We start from the raw sequence: 5,666 nt of genomic DNA, 5'->3' as shown, positions 1-5,666 counted from the left end.
TCACCTCCAGTGCAGGCGGGAATCGAACTCATGCGGAAGTGGCTTTAGCTTCTTAGTGCAGTGCTTTAACCCGCTGCGCCACCAGGGAGGGCCGGCCTTTGGTTTTTTATGGGTTGAAGGGGCAGCCCTGAAGTCCAGGAACAGGTCCCAGAAATGCTGTTCTTCAGGTAGTTTAATGTCTCCTGGGAATTGTGCCCACATCTGCATCTCCTCTTGCAGTTCACCTAGATCTGCTGTCTTGTGCCAAATGTTACTAGCAAGTCGAAGTGATTTAAAAATTGGCTATAATACTTATGAATCTTGAAATCTTGAAGCCCACTCTGTCCTCTATTATGGTCAACAGTGGTATGCATAAGAAAGCCTAAGCAGGGCCTACCTCATTTCATCCCTTTCCTCAGATAACTCTACTTGGTGACTTTAGAAAGTCAACTTTATTAGATATTTGCATAGAACAAAATGTACTTAATTTAAAATGTACAAACTGAGTTTTAACAAACATAAAAGATATATGGAATTATGTTGCATAATTATGTTATAATAATATGTAAGTATATAAGCATCACTACAATTAAGACACAGAGTATTTTTATCACCCAAGAATATGTCCTTATGCTCTTTACAGCCAGTCTCTCTCCCAAGAAACCACTGCTGTGCTTTCTATAATTGTTAGTCTTGCCTTTACTAGAATGTAATGTAAATGGAACTATACCATATTACGTTTCATGTCTGACATTTTTCTCTTAGCCTACCTTTGAAATTCATTCATTTTTTTGCATGCTACCCATTGTTATTGCTGAATAGCATCCCAGATCATTTTGAATATCAGGACAACGTTTCTACCTATGAAGAAAGAGCTAGGCCAGAGATAGCAAGCCAAAATGCCTAGAAAAGTCAGGCTAGTAATACAAATGAGAGAAAGGGGCTGATGAAGGAAGAGTGAGTCTTGACACTCTAGACTCTTTTATTCTATCTTTATTTTCTAAAAAAAAAAAAAATTCTTTTTTTCAGCTTTAAGATAAATATAAGTGAGAAAGTATGTTGATAAATGGCAACTGACATTTGGCCTTGATTTTTTGGAAGACAATAAGAAAGAATAGCAGCAAATCACAGATTCCATGCCATTTGAAGGAAACAACATGCAATGTGAAAAAGTGGGACTAGTTTTATATCTTATTGTTCTGGACAAATAAAAAACTTGGGTTTGCATGTGAAGTATTTTGACTTTTTAATGTTGAAAATTAAATTACCACTTTATTAAACCACTGGACAGGCCAACTCTGTTTAGCCCTCCTTTACCCCAAAGAAACAAAGATCTGGGGGACCAGATGTGGGAGGCATTACTTTGTGTCCTCTGATGTGGACAGACTAAAAGCTAACCCAAACCACCTACTTCTGGTGTGCTTTTTTGCAGAATCACCCTGGTCCTGCTCAGGCCTCCCAGTTTAGAACAAGTCCCAGGGTTGGCTTGCTTCATGGCCTATGTGGAAGACAAGGGAAAAAAGAGGAGCAAAATATCATTCTAAAATCCTGAGAAGAAAAGATGAAGCATATATTTGCTATGGATCAATTTTTGTTCTCTTTCAGTTCCCCATACTGCAGCAGGTTAGAAATACAGACATATATTCGGAATCACCAAGGTAGGAAAAGGAAGATTTCCAGATACTTCCTGATTGCATAACTAGAACCTGGCAGTTGGGCCCACTGTGGGTCTCCATTTTAAAAACCTCCATCTTAACAAAATTATCTTACCCAAACTAAAATTTGAGACCACTGCCAAATTATTCTACTTTTATTACAAAAGGCTGAGTTGCTGCTGGAAGACCATTTTGTTCTACATTAAAAATGTGAGATTTATGGCCCTCCCTGGTGGTGCAGCGTGTTAAAGCACAGCACTGAGAAGCTAAAGCCACTTCCTCATGAGTTCGATCCCCGCCTGCCCTGGAGGGGCAGACCTCTCCTGACCCGCCCGCTGCTCCCCTCAGCAGTGTACTTTGTAGATCTGCCTGTTCTGCTCCCCACTCTGTCTTTGGTGAAGCCTCTCACCGCCCCTGAGCCTCTGGCCTATACCCCAGCTCTGTATGTACAAATAAATAAATATTAAAAAAAAAAAATGTGAGGTTTCTTTGGGAGGGGAAGTGAAGTAATAGGGAAAGGAGAAAGGCCTTGAGCGCTCCCTAGGGGTCAGCTTAGAAAGTGAACACCTTTCTAAAGATGGGTGATTTTTTTCAGAAGTGGTAGGAATGAAAGTAACAGGTTGTATTTTTTTGAGCCCTTATGAGCATCAGGCACTGTGACATTCAAATAAATGAGCTCATTCAAACTTACAAGGCAGCTGCTATTCTACCTGCATTTTATGGAGGGGAGAATTCATGCACAAATTCAGTGGCATGCTTAATGATTTTCTCCTCCTCCTCAAAGTATACATATATTTTTTCAAAGTTAGACAATAATTTATTGAGACTCTCCTCTTCGTGGCCTACTGTCTAGGTTGCCCTTTCCACTTGTAGATCTTGTGAGCTAGTCCCACGAAGACAGACAGCGACAGAGGCTTGAGACTCATAGGTAGTTGAAACAGTCTTCCTCAGACTTGTGTGAACAGAGCTGGCAGACTCAGCTCCCCCACATATGCCTTCACTTGGGCCACATTCTCAGCCTCCTTCTGCTCATAATTTTCAAGTAGTACCCTGTACTATTTTGAGAGGCTTGTCGCAGACAGTGAACCACCACCAGCCAGCTGTATGAATTGTCCTGGGTGTCAGTACTAACCTAGCTTATTACACTGGGATCCCCAAAGAAGTCAAAGTAACCATCCTTGATCTGAAAGAATTCTCTGTCTCCCGCAGGATCTTCCCTGCATTGGCATGCTTCTGAGCCCTGTCAGTGCCTGCCATGTATAAGGCAGCAGCTACAGGGAGGCAGAAGAAATAGAAAGCAGTTGTGCACATGACAATAGATTTGTACCCCTCTTCAGTGAGTCTGTCAGCGTCCGCATTGCTAGGGGAGCTGTGATGAGGCCCAGGGCCCGTGATCTCAGTCAGCTAAGAACTCTGCAGGAGGAGGGCAATGGAGTTCTAGTGACAAGGCTGCTCTGGAGCTTCAGCAGGTGGCAGACACCAGCACAGTGGCATCATTGGTGGCGTCCAAACCTATGCCCGGCTTTGGGACCCAACAGGGTCACCCTGATCAGATGAGTGATGAATCCAGGATATCACTTGACCCAGGAGGAAAACCTAAAGCGGTTTCACTCACCAACCCTCAGTCAGGGGCCACTGGGACTGTAGGCGTCAGCTTCCTAGGCTCCTGCAGCTTCTGGAACGCTCTCAGCACCTCAAACCCTGATGGTTCTTGCCTCCCGATGGTTGACCAGGACCTCCATGAGACAGGTAATAGCATCTCCTGTGTCTGGGGCCCCAGCTCATCCCCAGTCAGCACCTCGACAAGTTCAGAGAAGTCCTGGATGAAATCCCACTTTGTTGCTCATAAACATCCAATTTCTTATCTCCTTTTTTTCTCAGGGAGGAGTAAAATGTTCTGTTCCTAGATTCTGGTTCTGTTCCTAGATACTGGTTCTTAGTTCCTCAGTATGTATTTTTACTTGGCTTCTAGAACACCATACTTTCATTTACCTCCTGGTTTACTTGTTATTCCTTCTCAGTTTTCATATTAATTCCTTTTTTCTTTAAAATTGATTAATTTGGGGGCACCAAAGGGACTAGTCCTTTTCTTCTTTCCTTGTACCAACGTCCTTATCAATTTGTCAATGCCTCCCAAATTTCTACCTTGTGGCCAACATCTCTCTTGAACTTGAGGATGACATATGCAGCTCCTTACTCAACATGTCCACTTGGATGTTTCACTGACATCTCAAAATTAACATGTCTAAAGATGAATTCTCCTCTTTTCCTACAAACCTGTTTCAAGAGGCTTATCCCATTTCAGTTAATGGAAAGTCCATCCTTCCAATTGTTCACACCAAAAACTCTGGTGTCCATGTTGATCCTTCTCATTCACAATACTTTCCGTCATCCCCACAGATCCTGCCCTGGCTTGAATCATCAGCTTTTGATTGGATTATTGCTAGAGCCTCCTACTTGATCTTCTAGTTCCTAAACTTGCCTTTCAAGAGACTTGCCAACACAGAAAGCAGACTGATCTTCCTAAAATGTAACTCATATTGGCTCATTTCTTTGCCTACTGATTGCAGAATCCATCTCTCACCCTGAGAGGAAGATTATCCCTCTAAGAAATGAGAGAAATCGAGATGTCAGTAGCCCACATCTTAATCTAGCCTCACCTCTCGTCCTCCCAGCTCTGCAGGATCACCACCACTTGCTGATTCCAACCTGCTGCACTTACAAGAGATAAAAGGCCAAACAGTTTAGTTGTGATGAATGAACAGGTGGAAGCATTTATTTCCACACTGTTTTTCCACCCAATCACTAGTAAGTAAAAAAAAAGTGTGCTTCCTGAAATATACACCAAGTTTACCCATGTAAATTCCCAGCAGTCTGGCTGCACATGTAACTACATAGCTTAGTAGTTCATCTTCTCAAAATTTGTCAGTTTGTTTCAAAGTTGAGTTTGCTAGACAGACCACTTAAAGATGAAAGAAAAGATTCTATTCTAAGTTAATGATTAAATTGTATCAATGTTGTGGTTTTTGTTAGCAAACCATAACTCAAACCAAACAACTCTAAAGTTTGTATAAGAAATAACAATAAATTATTATTTATGACAGTGACTATCTTTTCCAATGGCAGTCATTTAACCATAAAGAGCCACTTCAAAACTTGGCATATTATATGCTAACTATTGTCCTAGCTCCTCCTTCACAGTAGATGCCAGGAAGTGATGGTTATGGCAAGGTGGCTTTGCAGCAAGCACACCTGATAGTGTTGCAATACTAGTTCCCCTTGACATCCTTCTAGAGAGCACACTCTTCAAGTTCTCCTTTCCTCCCTGGTTGCTTCTCACTGCCTTGTTTTCTATAAACATTGGGCTGGCTGACACAGTCAGTCTTTCTCTACTTTCATTTTCTCTAGCGATGATCTTAACCAGTCTTTCCAAAACTGTCAATGACTACTACTACTACCTCCAGTCCTGAATTCTACCCTGAATTCTAGACTCTTCTAAAAGAAGGACTTAATTACGTAGCAATTTACATCTTTAATAAGCATTTAATTATTTTTTTACCATTCTCCTAACTAAACTTCTAATATCTTCTAATTCCTCACCCAGTCATCTTGCCGATCTCAGTAATGGTAACTCCACTCATCCAGTTGCTTAATCTTAGTTTGACTCATCTCTTTCTTCCACACCAACATCATCAACACCACCTGGGAAGTTGCCAGAAATGCAAATTCTCCTGCACCACTCCAGACCTCCTTAGTCAGAAATCTTGGAGTTGGGAAGAGCAACTGTGTTGTAACAAAACCCTCAGAGGTGACTTGATGCATACTCAAGTTTGACATCCACTGCTCTACAGAAGTGGTTAGCTAGAATGAACCTTAAAAATGTAAATCAGGCCCTCCCTGGTGGCGCAGCGGGTTAAAGCACAGCACTAAGAAGCTAAAGCCATTTCTGCATGAGTTCGATTCCTGCCTGCCCCGGAGGTGACCACGTGGCGTGGTAGACCTCTCCTGACCCGCCCGCTGCTCCCCTCAGCA

At 42.2% G+C, this 5,666-nt stretch overlaps 1 pseudogene; it reads left to right on the top strand.

The window, feature by feature from the left end:
* The first annotated feature begins 3,148 nt into the window (after positions 1-3,148).
* Positions 3,149-5,666, top strand: part of LOC101628137 — a 28,996-nt pseudogene continuing 26,478 nt past the window's right edge.

The sequence above is a fragment of the Condylura cristata genome, unplaced genomic scaffold (assembly GCF_000260355.1).
Source record: "Condylura cristata isolate star-nosed mole 26May11 unplaced genomic scaffold, ConCri1.0 scaffold00006, whole genome shotgun sequence".
NCBI lineage: Eukaryota > Metazoa > Chordata > Mammalia > Eulipotyphla > Talpidae > Condylura > Condylura cristata.
This window is presented reverse-complemented; position numbering and strand designations above follow the sequence as displayed.